Source organism: Mus musculus, chromosome 1 (assembly GCF_000001635.26).
Source record: "Mus musculus strain C57BL/6J chromosome 1, GRCm38.p6 C57BL/6J".
Lineage (NCBI taxonomy): Eukaryota > Metazoa > Chordata > Mammalia > Rodentia > Muridae > Mus > Mus musculus.
Window position 1 is genome coordinate 84,208,056 of NC_000067.6, and position 18,372 is coordinate 84,226,427.

At 41.2% G+C, this 18,372-nt stretch overlaps 1 protein-coding gene and 1 non-coding gene across 6 annotated transcripts in view; both read right to left on the reverse strand.

The window, feature by feature from the left end:
- Pid1 (phosphotyrosine interaction domain containing 1) overlaps positions 1–18,372 on the reverse strand; it is a 303,550-nt gene that overhangs the window by 171,763 nt on the left and 113,415 nt on the right. The window lies entirely within an intron of this gene.
- Mir6353 (microRNA 6353) lies at positions 10,794–10,906 on the reverse strand. Its single transcript, NR_105771.1, has one exon. It is a non-coding gene; the product is annotated as a microRNA 6353 (primary transcript).

Genomic DNA, 18,372 nt, shown 5'->3' on the forward strand with positions numbered 1-18,372 from the left:
GAAAGATAATTTTAAGAACTGTATGAAAGCACCTTTAAATCAGGCCCTCTTTTGATATTTTTAAATCTTGGTAGAATGCAAATGACATAAGATGCAATGCTTTAGCCATGTTTCCATGTGCTCCTTAGTGCTTTAAGTGCATTCCTATTTCTTTGCCAGGATCTATTGGTATCTATCTCAGAACTCCCTGTCTTCCCAATGGAAAACTCAACACTCCTGAAACAATCCCCCTTTTCCAACTCCCCAACTTCTGGCAACCACCCTTCTGCTTCCTGTGTCTTAATGCTTTCCGTCCTGACTTGAACTTCACAATAGTGGAATCATGATAGCATGTGTTCTTTGATGTCTGGCCTACTTTACTTAAAATTTCATCCACATTGTAACACATACCAAAGCTGCTTTCCCATGTAAAGCCCAAGTACATTTCACTGTGTAAGATGGCACATTTTCTTGACAATTCATTCATCCCACTATGGCTTGGATTTGCATTTCCCTAATGAAAATTCACATCCCCTTTGGTTTCTGTGGCATTTTATTTTCTGATGTTCATGATCAAATGTTCCTTAACTCAGCTCTAGTCATGTTACTACAATTTATACAATATTAGTATTTTGAAGGATTGGATGGGCTAGCTTCTCTCTATGCTACCTAGTATTATATAAAAAGAGATAAAATTGAAGCTAGTACTTAAAATGTTTCTTTGGTCTCAGGAAATCTGGAAAACAATTGTTTAGCATTTCAAAAAAAAAAAAAAAAAAAAAAAACAAGATCACCATCATGTAATCCCTAAAGAAAAACTAGCGCCTCCTTTAGCTGTCTAGAAGCATTAAAAATATATATACAAAGTTTTCAACACTGGTTCCAAACTAAAAGGCCACATTCCAAAATGTATTAGAGAGTGAAGAAGCTCAAAATTCAGGGCGGGCATCCATTTGACTTTTATTTACTTCTCTCTTTGAACCTTGAAGAAGAATTTGTCTTGGAATTCAAGACAGTTTCTTCGATAACATGATTATTTGATATGTGCCACGACTGTGTCTGCCCTGGGTTATGAATACCATTCCTATGAAAATGAATAACAGACAAGGGATTGGGCATGAACATAAAATTTCCAGTATTGGGCTGAGGCAGCTAGCTGAAAGAGTATTTCAGGTGGCTAGTCACCCATTCAGAAGATATCGGCAGATGCCACAAGACCTGGCTCAGGTGAGACATAATAATATAATAGTAGGTTGGAGAAATTAGCAGTACTGCTCTTGGTGAGGACCTGAGTTTGGTTCCCACTACCCATGTCCAGTAGCTGTGACCACTTGTAATTACAGCTCCAGGGGCATCTCTAGCTTTGGCGGGTACCTACCTGCTCATACAGGAACCCACACAGGCTATAATTAAAATAAATATAAATTTGAAATAATAATAACAAAATTTATATACAGAATGTAAACCTGACTTTCCCACACAAGCCCTGGTCATCAATTCTTATTAGATAGTAGGGAAAAAATATATATGATGCTTTAGTAGGAATTTTTTTTTCCCCAGTGTAAATGTAAAAACATGGTTTATTCTAAAATTCATCCATTTATGGTATGATTTTATCACTCTGCCCATGAGTTTGATCAATTATTCTTTCAACCACAAAGAGGTTTCTTCATTTAATAATCTTCATTTCACCCACAACGTCTTAGAAAGTCATCTTAGACTTCAGGCAACACTTGAAGTCTAAGTAAAACTACAGATCCTATACCCAGAAGTAGGGTACAGCCTGAGCTTAGAAGCCCAGGAGTTTGGCTTATCCCTTTACAAAGCCCATGCACAGAGCCCATTCCCTTTGAGATGCCTCTGGTTACAAGGGTGTCCTTGAGCACCCAGGAGAACTGTTCACTCCTGCCATAGAAGTGAGGTAGAGGAAGGCATCTCTGTTCTCCTCTCCAAGCTCATTCTTGCTAAAATTACATCCATGAGGAGTTGAAGAATTCCTTCGCCAAGATAGAGAATTAGAAAGGAAACAAACAGCATAAATGCACATCTCTCTGCTCTACTGCTGTACACTGGACTGCTAGGATTTGGCATTTCTAGTTGTACATCATAAACTCAGAGTGTTTCTTGTGTCAATATTCAAGAGCTGGAAACACACACAGTGTTAAATCAAGGAATTCTGTCCCTACTGCATCTTGGTCATGCTCAAAATACAGATGGACATTCCCAGTTCCGCTAGCATCCAACTTAGGGTTTGTGCATCTTTCCTTCGTCAAATCTGGGAGACTAATGCTTTCTGCAGGGTAGATGCTCAAAATACCCTTCAGATATGATTTGCTCTATCCCTGATCTGAAATAATGATAAATACCAAGATAATGACTGCTTGGATATTACTGTAATAGTCTACAATTCAGACCTGTTGGAACAAGAGGACCTAAGGTAGTGAACAGTATTGGAAGCCATTACAGCATGAAAACAGGGTTTAATAGATTTGCTAAACATCTACTCCCTTCTTAATCTTAGGAAAGCTCTCCCTGCTGGAACTGATAAACTGGTCAACTTTAGAATGATCAGCGGGATTCAGGTCCACATATATGTCTGTTGTTTATTGCCAGGACTACAGTTAAGGACAAGCAGGGCTAAACAAATTATTTAAATGAGTCCTTAGTAATGTACATGTGTGTGTCCAGTGGGAGGTACATGCGTTAAGTGTCCATGTGGAAGCCAGAGGATAGCCTCAGGTGCTAACCCAAGAATGCCATTATTCTTTGGAAACAGGCTCTCTTGTTGGCATGGAGCTCACCAATTGGGCTAGACTGCCTGGGCTCGAGGCTCAGGTCTCTTGTCTCTACTTCCCCAGTACTGAGATTACAAGCATGAGGTACCCACCATGTCACCTTTGTATGGTTCTGTGCTCAACTCAGGACCTCAAGGGATTGACTACTGAGATGCATTCCCAGCTAAACAAACTCCACTTCAAATTGAAAAGAAAAATGAATGTTCTTCACATAAATAAATGTCATTTTCTTTTAAATAACAGAAAGCCCTTCTCTTATGCAGCATTCCTTAGGCAGCAAATGCTTCATAAAAGGAGTTAGTATACACATCATTAAACTGCATCCTAAACATTTGCTCAAGTAATACATGCACATATACACAGAGAATCATATAAACTAGAGTCTTTTAAATCTATATGTGTATATGTATATGAATCATTATATAATTTTGACCTACTCATTTACTAGACTCCACGTGGCAATAACTAACGTTCACCTAACAATTAAAACCTACTGCAAATTTGTGCTTCAAAGAAAAAAAAAATCTGGTGTGGGGTTTCTCAATGAGAGATTAAGTTGATTTATTATTTTCCCACAACTTTAATTTAAAAAGAAAACAGAATCATATTCAGTCTTCCAAAGATTAGTTTCTCCATTCTAAATGAACTAAATTTTGAGTTTCCCGAGGAACAGCAACAAGCCCAGGACTTAGTGAGGTAAATACCACCTTTCAGATCCCACACAGTAGCTACTTTTAGAGAGGCGAATGGGCTGGCAAGAGGATTTATTTCCTGCGAGAATCCTGTGCGAGCAAACTGTCCATTCAGCACTCCTGCAGGCTACTGTTTCACCATGCGACAGGCCCACTTATTCATAAACAAATCATTAACATTCTTGACATAAATCCATAGTGGACCATTAATCCCAGCTATGATAATGTTTTAGTGCGTTTGCTGTGCCCATCATGAATGAGAGTGTTGTCTTGCAGAACCCATCCCTGACAAATAACAGACAAATTATGCCCCGTGAGAAAACTTGGAGAATGAACGGCTTACACACCAATTACCATTGCATTCGCTGGCTGATGCCGAAATAGATCCTGTGTGCTTTGGGGGAAATGTCCATTTTTTTTTCCTTAATAAGAACAACAACAACAAATTTTAAATATGCATAAAACCTCTTGCTAAGCTGAATTTTGTTGCTCAAATTTATTTCCAGGCTGGACTCTTGGGAATTTTCCTAAAAGCCAATCAGCAAGTCTTGCTTACAGAGAAGTAACACTCCCATGTAAATAAAAGAAAGATGAAGGATGCTAGCAACTACGACAGCCAATTGCTAACATATTTGTTAGTGTTGCAACATTCATTATAGACCACCTCACAGTTGTTAGGAGAGGATGTGAGTGCCGAGGAATACATACAGGGTATAAAAGCTTATTTGAGTTAAACAGACTGCATGATCTGGTGATTCTTTTAAATCCAACTTATAAATCACCTCCTCCCACCCAGAGATTTTGAAAGATACATTTCTTTCTTCATGATCAAAAAGGCATTGGACAAGATTCCATCTATAAGAAGTAGTCTATTGTGTTTTTATGGTCCAGTCTAAATGGATTCTTTTGTAGCTCTTTATCCCTGACATCCTAAGTGAAATTACTATTGATGGACCTACAAAAGCAAGCAGCTCACAGACTATTTGATAGATTGGTACAACTTTCCTACCTACAGACCTTCTGCTCAACTAGCCCCAGGTCTGTGCTCTGTTGAGCAGCACTCCATCCATTCATATTTACAGAAAACGTGCTTATGAGCTGATTTATCTCTTTAGAAAATACCTGCGCTCCAACAGTGGATGTGAAAGGCAGTGACCCTCAGTCTTTATCTACAAGTGAATCACTAAGGGACTCTGCTGAAACCCATTGTGGGTCAGTAGCCTATGGGTGGCACATGATGTTCTGAATGTCTATCAAGTCATATCTTTCAGGTCATTGGATGCTGCCCTCCCCCAGACTATACCTCAGAAAGCAAGGTGGAGAAGACCTTGTTGTGATGGTGCCTTGATTGATCAATGGTTTGAGCCTCTTTAAGCATGACACCAAAGCTGCTGTTGCTTCAGTTGACTTTTGCTTCCCCTACTGGAAGGTTTTTTGTTAGCTATTCCTCTTTGGGCAAAGGTCTTAGGCCAGAGGTTCTCAGATGCTCTTGTCGATGTGCTGCAAGCTACATGTATAAGACTCATTTGTTGAAAGTCCAGATCCTGCTGCATGGCTAGCACAGATCCTCACAGAGTTGGTTGAGCTACAGCCTCAGCACTTTATATCTTTAGATACTTCCTGGGCAAAGATCCAAAAGCACCACATGTCAATGTGTCTCAGAGACCTCTCATTAAATGGTACTTGTGACCAGTGTGATTCTTCTTGCCTGAATGGGATATCACAATGTGTTTGATAAAGAACAAATTGTGCTGTATAGCCTCTGTTCCTATACACAATATGAGGAACTAAGTCACAGTGACTACCCTCAGTTCAAAATGCTGCTTATAACTCTAGGTATACATTGCAAGGTATACACTTCTGGGGGTAAGGGTTTCTTTCCCTCTTTTTCTCTCTCCCCTCCCCCTCTAATTCTCTCTCTCCCTCCCTCCCCTCCTCTCTATCTCCTTCTCCATCACCTTCTCTTCCTGAAAAACTATCTAATCAGTCTGTCCAAATCTCTATAGTAAAAGAGAGATTTTTCAGTTCAGTGTCTGAGTTCATTCAAGGACTTCCTCAGAGACTCCTGCATTCTATAACACCCCATTGTACTGTTCAAGAACAAGAGCCCAGAACCACACGGGGGCAGAAGGGGAGGGAGATGGGTCAGGTCATGCTTGGTGCAGAAGCTTCTGGGTTACAAGGAACAGGCTTCTTGTTCTGCTCTCTCAGTTTCCCTTTGTTACCCACTTTTCATCTGGGGGCCTTCACAAGGTTCACCTTGCCTGTATAAGAAAACTAAGTAACAACTTCCAAAAACAAAACAACAACAACAAAAACAGAAAACCCATAAATATCCCACTCCCTGCCCTCTGGTTCTAGAGGACTAAGATCCCATTTGCTCTTGTGATATAATAGAGCTTATAAAACATATACATATAGAAGGCATCCCAGATTTTAAGCAGAGACTCCAAAGCTTTACTCTGTAAGAATAGCATGCATTTTCTCCTTCGTCTCCTGCCTCACCTTCTTGTCTTCCTTCCTTCTAATAGCATTTATGATTTTATAAACTCACTGAAACACATTCTAAAGAGCAAGAATGGTATTATTCTTCAGTGTCTCTGTCAGAGTTAATGTGGCTTTCACTCCTACAAAGTCGTAAGAGAGTACAGGAGAGAAGGAGAGACTGGTGGCAATGGGCTGTGACCCACACATCTGGTTTCAGTCCTCAAGTAAGATCACACAGTAGAGATGAGAGAAGGCACCTGGTTTAAGCAGCATTGTTTTGTAAATAAAGTAGAAGTGAGAGGTGAAAGCAAGGCTTGAATAATGATTTCAAGGAGAGATGAGAGGCCGCTTGCCCCTCTATGTCAGAGGTTCTACTCAGTTTTAGACAACAGTGCCAAACAAGAATAAGGATGAGTGCTGTCTATCTCTCAAGATTTGAAGGCCACATCTAAGAAAATGACATATGATATGAAATCTCCTGTTCTTTACGTGCTTCCTGACATTTAAAGAAAACATTCTACAATCACTGTACTGGCCAAATGAAATGCATGGTAAGGCAAGTGTGGCCTGCTGGCCAGTCAATATGTACCCTACCTTAGAAGGTATCTAAGGCAGAGATGCTGGCTGGTCCCCCAAATCCATTTCCTTCTTTACTGGGAACAAAGATAGATTATATTTCCCCACCATCTGAAACTAGGCATGAGCCAATGACTGAGTTCTAGACAGAGGAATAAAAACATAAAGAACATATGCCAGGCATGGTAGTAGATACTTATTATCCCAGAACTTGTAAAGTGAAGGGAAGAAAATGAAGAGTTCAGGGATAGCTCAACTCCACTGTTTGTGGCCAACATGAGCTATACAAGAGCCTATGTTAAAAGAACAATAGCAACGAATGACATTTCTACTGGGAACAAAGATTTTAAGATGTTAAGGAAATATCAGTACCAACAAGAGAAAGCTGTTTTGCTTGTGCTTGGATTCACTCATGAGACCACAGGGTTTGGGGTAGGGACCACCATGACAGGGAGACCTGGGTCACCTGATCACCACACAGAAGAAAGTCACTGCCAATCCAGCTTTGGATTGTGACTTGAAAAATCAGCCTCTAAAGGATTGGAAATGTTTCATTTTATATTTTATGTTATATCTTAGAGCCTATTAATTACAACAACTTAGACTGACCTGCCATCCATATATAGATAGATAGATGGATGGATGGATGGATGGATAGGTAGATAGATCGATAGTTAAAATAAGATAAGATAAGATAAGATAAGACAAGATAAGATAAGATAAGATAGCCAGCCAGCCTGGGGTTTGAGACAGCATCTTTAATCACTTTCATCACCTTGGAGCTCTCTTTACTTCCAGTGAAAAGTGGAAGGGTCCTCACTTTTCTCTCCTAGAGAAATGTATCTTTACTGCTGACTGGAGTAGGTCTCCATGCCTGCTCAGTAGTATGGGCTTGCTGTACGCTGATTACTTAGCAGTAGAAGTAACAGTCATCGAGAATGTTCATAAGATGCTCAAGTGCAGACTGGTAAGAAGCTGCCAGAAAAGATTCCCTACACAAGAAAAGGAATGAACACTCTGAAAAGCATCCCACATAACTATCAGGTTCAAAATCACAAGCTGTCTCCCCTCCAAAAATGGCGAGGACAATTCACATGGACATACACCCTACATTTTTACTTCCTGCCTTTCTTTCTACTTCAAATGATCTCCACAAATGTTTGGTATCAGAACAGAAATATCTGAACTTAGAAAAAAACTGGTGAAAACATAGAAATATATATGAGTGTCACCCTAGATAAAGAGAAATATGCTGGGGAGAGGTAGGAGGTGTCACAACACTTTGTTCAATCATATAAAGTTCAAGGAAGGGAACTTTTTTGTTTCCCTTTCTTTTCTGGTGATGATATTTTGTTGGGAAAATGACTGACTACCATGCTTCAGATATGATGTAGTGGCCACCAGTGAACTGTGGAATCAGGGAACAGATCCATCTCTCCAGACACACTTGGGTATCTGCTCCCAACAGCAGTTCCCTCCAGGGGAGACACCTAAAGGCTGAGCAGAGGATTGGTAGAAATAGTTAAGGAGGGTTAATTACTTTTCCATTTGCTTTACCCAATAGGATTTAATTAAGTCTACTTTAATTAAATTTTAATCAAGCTTTCTGTGGCTGTATTCAGGCACTGCTGAAAAATCACATTAACCAGTGTTTTCTAAAATCCCTTTTCAAATAAAATGGGCCTTATAATGAAAAAAAATTATTTCTTGTGGTAATGCACTATACTCTCCTAAAAGTGGGAGAAGGAAATTGAAGAGTAAAAGGATTACAGAAAAGAAAATGTACAAAGAAATGTGTGAAGAAATACAGGAAGCTGGCTTGAGAGAAAGAAGTCACCCACAAATGAGAAAGCTGAGCAGGAAAAAGTTGCTTAAAATGACAGGAATGTCTCCAGCAAGCTGCTGAGAAATGAAAGCTCTGTGTCATCCATTGTCAATCTTCCTCTACCATCACCCATTTATGGACACACACTTTGCCAGCAACACTGATCTAACTACACAAGTGATCTTTCGAAATGCTAAATCTTCAGTTATTCATTGTGTGTGAAAAAATAGTTATTTATGTTTGTGACTTTCTTGAATAGTAGAAGCAAGATTTGGGAGTTGGTTGATCATGACTGTTACTCATGTGAACACAAATTATACAAGGCTTAGGAATGTTCTCATAAGCTATTAGGAAGTGTATTAGTCTCTGTCCCATAGCCAAAGTAATTTTACATGCAGAGGGCAACTCCTCACATATCACCCCTATAGAATGATCCCTGGGCTTTGTGGAACCATTTGGATGACAGATGACCTCGCCTGCTTCTGGGCACACATTGATAGTATTCTGCATGAAGGAAGTTATCAGAAAAACAACTTTTCCAGCAAAAAGCAGCCTAATGCAGCTTTATACATATCTGTCAATGGAGCTTGGGTAATAATGTTGGATACAATCAGCAATTGTCCCCCAGTATCAAGGCTTTGTCCATGATGGGCAAATGTTCTACCACTGCACTGCATCTCCAGCCCTTTAGTGAATTTTGCTAAATCAGAATTTTATTCTAAATTGGCGAATTTCTTCCTGAACTGGAGGTTGGACACAATGCGGTCGACTTCTCTAATGAATGAGAATGGTAGTGTATCTCAAACTCGCTCTTCTGGAATCAATTTTAATTTTACAATTTCACAAATCAAGAATGCATTAGAATGATTTACTATGTAACAAATCCAGACCTGCTCAGTTTCTTTTTAAGCTGGCTCTCTATTATGGTCTCTTTTCCATGGAATTTGTGCTTTGGGAGATGTAGGGCAGAAAATGAAGAAATGCCCAGTTGAGACCGCTACCTATTTGGTTTCTTTTTACGTTACAATACTGTGCTCCTGAGTTGTGTTTGAGAGAATTGCCTCTGTGCCCTAAGGTTAAGAGTCTAAAAGTTCCTTCAAGAGAAATTTATAATTCCCTTTTAAAGTACAACTTTTTGAAGTTCACTTGAAAACGAAGCAGTGTTCTGTCACAGAGGATACAGCTTTCATACACTGCAAGATGTATTTTTTTTTTCGATTTTCCCTCCCAACAAAATAAAGTTATCTCAGAATCTTATACATAAGAAAGAATAAAACCTTCAGAATTTCACTAAGAAACAAGGCCAGACCCAAGGTAAATCTCTGTGTTCTACTTGGGGCCAAAGAGGTAGTCTAAGTTTGATCTGGGGCTTTCTCCAACATTCTATTTCACATTGTTATTTCCACACAGTGATAGCTATGCAAAATTGCCAGTAGGAATGAGACAGAAAGACAGACTGAAGCGCCCTCCCCACCCCCAGAGTCCTCAAGGGTTTTGTTGTACTCAGGAGGTGCTGCTGCCTTCTGAATGCCTGCACCACAGGATGAAGTGCTGACCATCTGGAAACCCTGCCGAGTGTTTACATGGTTGGTTCTTCATTTACTCACCACCTGGCCCAGTGAGAGATAACATTATCCCATCTAACAAATGAGGAAACTGTCATTACCACAAAGCACAGCAAGGCAAATGCAGAAGAGAATCAGAGGGAAAGACTTCCACCCCCATCCCTATCCTGTGTATGAGTCCTTCCCACCACAAAATTCACATCCACCTAACCCTGTCTCAGGACCTTGAGCTCCTCAACTCATTCTTGAAACTCTCTGCCCAAATACGATCCCCTTTTGTCGCCAGCAATAAAGAATAAGGATGCCAAGAGACAGGAATACTGCTATTCTCTGTGGTTCGTTAAATGCTACAAAATAAACAAAGGAAAAGCAAGAATACCCGAGTTACAGGGGAGGTTAACTCCAACCTGGGTTTCATGACTGAACTAACTTGGAAATAGTGAGCAAGTAAATTGACCCTATTGAGTCAATTCACGGATCAAAAGCAAACTTCCAAAGTATCCGAAGAGATCATGATCCCAACACACTGGGGCACCCCTAAACCTTCCTTACATGCCTGATCAGCCACATGGTCATAACCTCATTCAACCCCAACAGGATCTCTGGTTCTTTTGAGCGACATTTCTCTCAAGGAATAAATATGTCTATCCACACCATCCATCTGACTTAAGCACTGGCTTTTTTCAATTAGGGAAATTGAATTCAGAGTATCTGAGCCAAATACAGAGGCAAAACACAGAGCCCAGAAAGGCAGAGGAAGTGTTGAGTCAGCCTCCAGGCCCTTTGCAAGGAAAAACACTCTGCTCACAGTGCTTCCCCCAATCAGCTTCTCCGTAACATGCTGACCACATCGTCTCGTCTACGGCAGCTCTCTCTCCAAACTTCTACCAGACACACACTCCTGGCTCTCTCCAGGGTAAACATTACATTTTCATTCTAATCCCTACCCTTAATAGGATAAATACGTGCTGCTAACTAGGTCTAGACATACATGAACTGCGTCGAATAAAAACATAGCATATATCATTGCAGTTTGTGACTTTCTTTAAGCTGGCCAAGGACTGTTCACATATATATATATACATACGTGTGTGTGTGTGTGTGTGTGTGTGTGTGTGTGTGTGTGTGTGTGAATGAATTAATCATTATATACCACAGTCATATTGACAATTTTAAATTCTTCTTATCACTTGAATATCTGCATGGTCATGGTGGGGGAAAATGGTAAGAAGGCTGGGGAGATGTCTTAGTGGATAAAGCACTGGCTCCATGAGTCTGAGGACTAGTGATTGGACCCATAACACCCATATAAAACCTAAGCAGCTATAGCAGCCATTGGAGACCCCAGGGCTTTGGTGGCAGAGATATATAATTGAATGGGCAGTGGCAGGGTGGAAGATTCAGATTTTCACTATTGTTGTATTTTCTAGTTTGTTCTTGTCTTGTTTCTGTTGCTGTGACAAACATTTTAACCAAAAGCAACTCAAGGAAGGAAAACGTTTGTTTTGCTTTCAATTCCAGGTTACTGCCCATCATCTAAAGGAAGTCCAGGCAGGAACTCGAATAGATAGTCATATCACATCCACGGTTAAAAGCACCCATGCTGCTTGCTTGCTACTCCACATAGTATTTTCTTTTATCAAGGAGCTTGCTTCACACCAAAGAAGCATAGGAGGAATCACAGAGAATGCCATTCCGCCGGGTGATGAACAGGCTCACTGAATGCTCAGGACTACCTGCTTAGGGATTAGTACCACCCAGAGTGGGCTGGGCTCTCCTCTATCAATAAATAAGACAGACATGCCACAGGTCATTTTGATCTAGTCAGTCCAACTGAAACTCTTCTCATGTGATTCTAGGTTGTGACAAGTTGAGAGTTCAAGCTAACTAGAACCTAGTCCTTAAATCAAATGAAGCAACACACCTTTTAGCATGTTTACCGCAAGCTTACACTTTCTCTGACTATTTATTTGGGCCTTGCTTGTCTTTTCCATAGTGGCTGTAAAATTGTATATTAATAAAGTAGATGGTTAGCTTGTCAAATGTTTTGCAGTGTGTTTTCCCTATTGTATCATTTGTATTTCAGTAGTGTTCATTATAATTCCATTTTTAAAAGTTTTAAATGCTTATTCAATTCAATGTAGTAGAATCCAGAATGCTCCTTTTCCGTTTGGCTTTTATTATGTTCAACTGTTTATTTATTGAGAAGAGTCTGACTATATAGTCCTGGTTGTCCTTGAACTTACTATACAGTTCAGGCTATCCTTGAATTTATGATCCTCCTACCTCCAACTCCCCCAGTCTGGGATTATGAGCAAGTGTCACAGTACCTGGCTATAACATGAAAATTCTCATGACCATGAGCAAAGTCTGGGCCTCACAGATACTTTGGGGCCTTCCTTGTAGACATCTGAGAGCTGACAAAAATATCACTGGGGTGTTCCCACGAAACCCTGTATATAGACAGGACTGGGCTTGAACTCAGAGCCTCATTGTGCAAAGCTAAGATTTGATGAGGTACACATTATATCATAAAGCCCAAATGTGTGCACAGACATGGCAGTAGAAATTGTATTGTGAAGCCAGAAAATAATAGATATAAATATACACATAGATCTCCAATCAATGTACTGGCCATTCACCAATGTGCTAAAATTCAATCACTGACATAGTCAGACATCTGGAGCACAATCCTGTTATGTTTTCTACATAATGAAAAATCCTTTTACCATCAAAGCACTGGGGCACCTGAATTATCTCTGCCGGACCTGGCTTGGAAATCACTGACTGCCAGAAAGAAGACAGCAGAGTTCCTATGGAACAGGATGTCTTCCTCGGTGACCCATCTCATTTCAGTCTTGAAAGCTGGGCATGTGGGTTCCAAAAAGGGCATATGATCATAATTGTAGGCTCCCAAACTAACTAGCAAAACAAACTGGAAGGATAGCTTTGAACAATGTCTAGTGGCAAGTACGATCCTTGCAGGGATGTTCCCTCAACAGGTCAAGCAATGGTGTTATTGGTGGATACATGGAAGGAACAGATACTTGCCTAGTTTCTTTTCAGAGACCCCAGTAGACAGTGTCAGTCTATGTACCTAGCACCACACTATTAACCACATTGCTGGACACCATTGAGTTCTTTTGTCTTTGCCTCCCAAAACAATGCTGTGAGGGGCAACAGAGATAGTGGCCAAAGAAAAGTTAACATACCATACCATGATAGCCAGCATCCAGATGACTGCAGGTAGCGCAGGAAAGATCAAAAAATTGATGGAAGAGCTGGAGATATGGCTAAGTGAATAACACAAGCATGGGGAAAAGACAACCTTGAGAGTTATTACCTTTCCATCTTGACAAGGTTTCTTCATGGCTCTATAAGCCAGGGTAACTGGCCGAAGACCTTTCTGAGCCTCCTCTCATGACCTCCCATCTCTAGGTAGGACACTTGCACTACTGCATCAGGATTTCATGAGGATCAGGGGATTCAAACCCAGGTCATCAGGCTTGTGTGGCCAAAGCTTCACCCCCTGAGCCATCTGGTCTATTCTGCTGTTATTTCCTAAACTGTTCTCACGGAACCTTAGCGTGCCATGCTTTTCAGACGAGGCAACTGATGCTCAAAACCCAAAGTCACAAAGAACATTTTCACTGTAATTTCCCTTTAGCTTTTCCCAGAAATGGAACCTTCAAGCTCTCCTGCTCAAAAGAAAAACATCTTCAAGGAGGGAAGATTTTTAAAAACACATGAAACTGTTCTTTGTTTAGTTTTGTTTTGTCTTTACTTAGAACTCTCTATTAGAATATAATTTGAGCAGACTCTATAGATCTCAAGAAAACTTTTTGTTTTTTCATACAAATACAAATACATATACATATACTCTCATAGGCTACTCTATTTATCACAGGCTGGCCTCATGACTGCCCCCCGTCTTAGTCTCCTAAGTGCCAGGATTACAGGCGTACACCAACACAGTAACCTAGATTCTGCTTTTAAGTAGATAAATGAGGAGGCCAGGGATATAACCAGGTGGGAGACAGCATGGCTAGAAATTTGGCATTCAGAGGACCTCGGGTCCAATCACTAGCACTTAAAAAGCAGAAAAAGCTAAAGCCAATCACTGTATTGCAGGTCAGTCCTGAGCTTTATATTCCAAGCTGTGGGAAAGGTTGGCCACAAATGTACTTTCCTTTCCATCAGCCTCTTGGCTGAAGCAGCCAATTAAGGATGGCACTGGCTTCTTCCAGGGCACATGAGACAGTCTAGACCAGAGCCAGGGACAACTCTGCAGGATGCAATGCAGACACTAATGCAGCAGGGGCCTCACAAATAGGAATGTGGTAGGGAGAGAGCCAGTGGAATGGATGTGTGCGCTAGGTAAGTGCCAAGTTTAATTTATTTTATGCTGATGAGGTTTACAAGTCTTTGAAAACATGAAGCTCAGCTGTTGAGGATTTGTGTTGTTTGTTTTGCTGTAATTAGTGATAGTGCCTTGCTGGAGAGACAACAGCATCAAGTGAGTACACTCAGAAATAATCCCATTCTTTGGCCCCGGCTCTGAAGTGAATGAGATTTGTCGATCTCTCTGGGGTCAGAGAATTAGAGGAGTAGGGAAAGAGGAAGCTCCATCTGGAGATAGGGAGGAAGCCGATGAACACGCAAGGCCCCTCTTAAGATGATCATGGCTAGGATATGGTCGGTAGTTGTTGGGAGGAGCCAGGATGACATATCTTAACCCACAAGACCTCTGAAAGCTTACTTTAAAAATACCAAACACGAGACTCCTGAGCTATGTCCAGGCTCTGCACAGACTGACTCATTGAGACTTCACTTGTTCAGGTCTTTGCAATAGCTTCCCATCACCATCAGGAAATCTGCTCAGCTAGGGCTACAGAGATGCCTAAGCTCTAAAGAGTTCCTATTGCAGAGAACTAGAGCTCAACTCCCGGCACCCACGGCTGCCTAAAACCCCAACTCCATGGGATCTGATACCTCCAACTTCTGCAGGGACCTGCACTCAGGTGCATACACCCCCACAACACACCCACAGAGAAGCACATAATTACAAATAATTTGTTTTTAAAGAAAGTCTGCTCAACACAGCACTGCAAGGTCGTTGTGGGCATGGTCCTTGTTCTTGTGCAGGGGTATCATCCCTTCTTATCATGCACTCCCAGCCCCATGAAACCAGCCCATTCTCGAAGCATGTCTTCCTCTCCACAAAGCTCTTTACTATGCTATTTGCTCTGCTAAGGATGCCCTACCATATCTGGCCTCACTGCAAACAACTGCGGGTCATCACTCCCATACACCCCCCCTCCCAAATCTATCCTGTCTACAACAGCTCTTTGTTTTCACTAAATGATGATTATAGTTCTCCCCCAAGGAAGTACTAACTCATTTCCAGTGGTCCAAAGAGGAGGTCTGAAACAGTGGCTAGAGTATAGCAGGTGCTGGTACTAAACAGTCCTATATCAATGAGGACAAAGACCATGACACAGATTTTTATAGATGCTTTTATAAAATCCTTGCACTTGAACAAAAACATCTCCATGTTTGTTTCCTAAGTAAATAAGTAGATAGGCAAATGATAGACAGACAGACAGACAGATATGTGATAAATAGACACACAGGTAGACACATGGGTAGATACATAGTAGCTACATAGGTCAATAGATACTTAAATAGGTGTATAGATGAATATATAGATGAGATAGATGTATGGTGGTTAGATAGGTAGACAGATTATAGATAGATAGATAGATAGATAGATAGATAGATAGATAGATAGATAATAGATGGATAATTGACAGATGATAGATAAATGATAGGCAGACAGGTGGCTAGACTAGGAAGTGATGATAGAACAGAGATGAGTGCCATAAATAATGAGCATATGACAAAGGACAATGATAATAAACATGCGGCATGTATGCAGTTTTCAGCAATCTATATAGAATTGCATTCAAACTCTGTGATGCCAAAACCCATTTTATACAGAGTTAACTGAGGCACAGGACTGGGTGTCTTGTGTATCAGTTAACCAGGAGAGAGTCTCAGACACGGGAATGCTTGGGGACTCCTTGACTCACAAACACCGTTTTTCTTCTTCACAGAAGGAGAAGTCACAGAAAGCTAGAGGTTGGATCCAACTCCACACAGGTTGGCCACCTGAACACTAACAGACCCTGCTCTCTAGTGAACCAATAAGCAATGCAGTTGGAAGGCAGCACCCAGAAATGTTTGGTGGTAGAAAACCAACTCCAGGAGGTGGGAGTGGCCAGGGCCCAGGAGGGAAAAGAAGTGACTTCAGAGCTCAGTGGGCTCCATTCCATTGACAGGAGTATTTTCTAAGGCCCCAGATGTATTAGCATTGTGTGTGTTTAAACAGCATGCTCTCACATACCCATCCGAACTCTACCACCCCATTAGTGCAAATTAATGAGGTGTTATTATAGGTTTGTACTCCCCTTGGCATAAAATTAAAACCAAATAAATAAAACAGTAATTGGGACTCTCAATAAGGAAGGCATTTAGATTAAAACTGTCAGTGTTTTCACCAGAGGCTTATTTGCCGGTATTTGATTGGGTAACTGTCTTTTTTTCTTTAAGATAAAGAAAGAAAGTAAAAATAAAAAATTAAAAAAGCAAGAAAAATCTCAGTCCCCCCCCCCACCCCGCCCCAGAATGTCACCTGATAGCTTCTACTACAAAATATTTTCAAACAATATCCCCAACTCTGTTCCACTGAATGAGCTAGCTACTCAGCTTTTGACTTGCTCTTAGCATTGCTATGAAACGGTACCACATGCATCTCTCTTAACTCCAGCACTCAGGACTACTGCATCCATTCAGCCTGATCCTGAGATTTCACTCAGAATTCTACTCACTCCTTGCCATCTACCACAAATCAATCTCTCTCTCTCTCTCTCTCTCTTTCTCTCTCTCTCTCTCACACACACACACACACACACACACACACACACACACACATATGAGTGTCTACAGTGAGCAGCTAACTTTCAGAGCCCTGAAGAGGGCGTCAAGATGCCTTATAACTGTAGTTAGAAATGGCTGTGAGTTGCCACGGGGTGGTGGGAATCAAACCTGGGTCGTCTGTAAAAAAAAAAAAAAGAGCTCTTAATCTCTGAGCCATTTCTTCATCCCTTCATTAATCAATACAGACCAACATTATCCGTAGGCTCATTAAATGGGCAAAATGAAAAATCACATGCCCTGAAGCAATAGGCAGCTCAACTGACATATCATATGAATCAATATATTAGAATTATCCATAATCTAGAGATGATTTAGGCACACAGAAGCACGTGTCGACATAATATATAAATAACTGCCAACGGTGCCATCATTTTATAAAAAGGACTTAAATTATCCATGAGTATTGGTACCCACTGGTAGGCATGGTACCAATTCCCACTGTACATCAGCTACTTCATCCCTGTTACTTACACAGCAATGTTCACTTCCAACGTAGGCCTGTGGCCTGGTCAAAAGCTAAGCACTTTCCATGGACTTATTTTCTTTTTTAAGAATTAGTTTAACAGTGGCTTTTAAAAGTATACAATTTCCCCTCTAAAAATTTTATTACTGATTTCTGAATGATTATACATAAATCAAGAGATATATGGTTGAACCTAAAAGTCACCAAAACAGTCTACTTTGGATGGCCAAGAGGACTTGCTGTCATATACCCTGGCAAAACTCAGCACAGAATGACGCCTCCCAAATTCATGTGACACCACCCAAGTTGCTAGGCCTCTGTGCTCCTGGGATGTTTCCCATTAACACATCTGAGGTCCGGACCCTTCCAGCTTGGCCATGTTCACTCCAGCGGAACTCTGTCCAAAGAGCACTGGCAGGCGGCTCACCAACACCCAAGTGTATGAGGAAACCAGAGCTGGAAAGGTCTCTCAGCACTACAAGTTCCCAAAGCTCCTCCAATGTTTCTTTCTCATAAAACTTGCCAAGAATCAAATCAAATCTACTCCAAAATAAACCCACACGTTTTTGAGGTTCGGACCGTTTCAAGGGGTTTGGGGCGTGAGCTGTGCACAGACAGCGTGGTCCCCAGTGGAACATAGGTCTAGAACCCCAGTAACCCTAAGGGATGCCTCCCACAGCCCCCTGACCCCCACCCACAGAGAGGTGTGTGTGGTCTTCAGTCATGTAAGCAATGCCCCAAGCTCCTGGTATTCTGTCTGGACACCACCCCCACAGTTACATGGCAACAGCCAGGTATGCTCCTCCCCACAGTTACCTGGCAACAGCCAGGTATGCTCCTCCCCACAGTTACCTGGCAACAGCCAGGTATGCTCCTCCCCACAGTTACCTGGCAACAGCCAAGATGGCCCAGCCCACCATAAAAAGAGCTGCTTGCACCCTCCTCTCTCTCTTGACTCTTTTGCCCTCTTGCTCTTATTCTCACCTCTCTC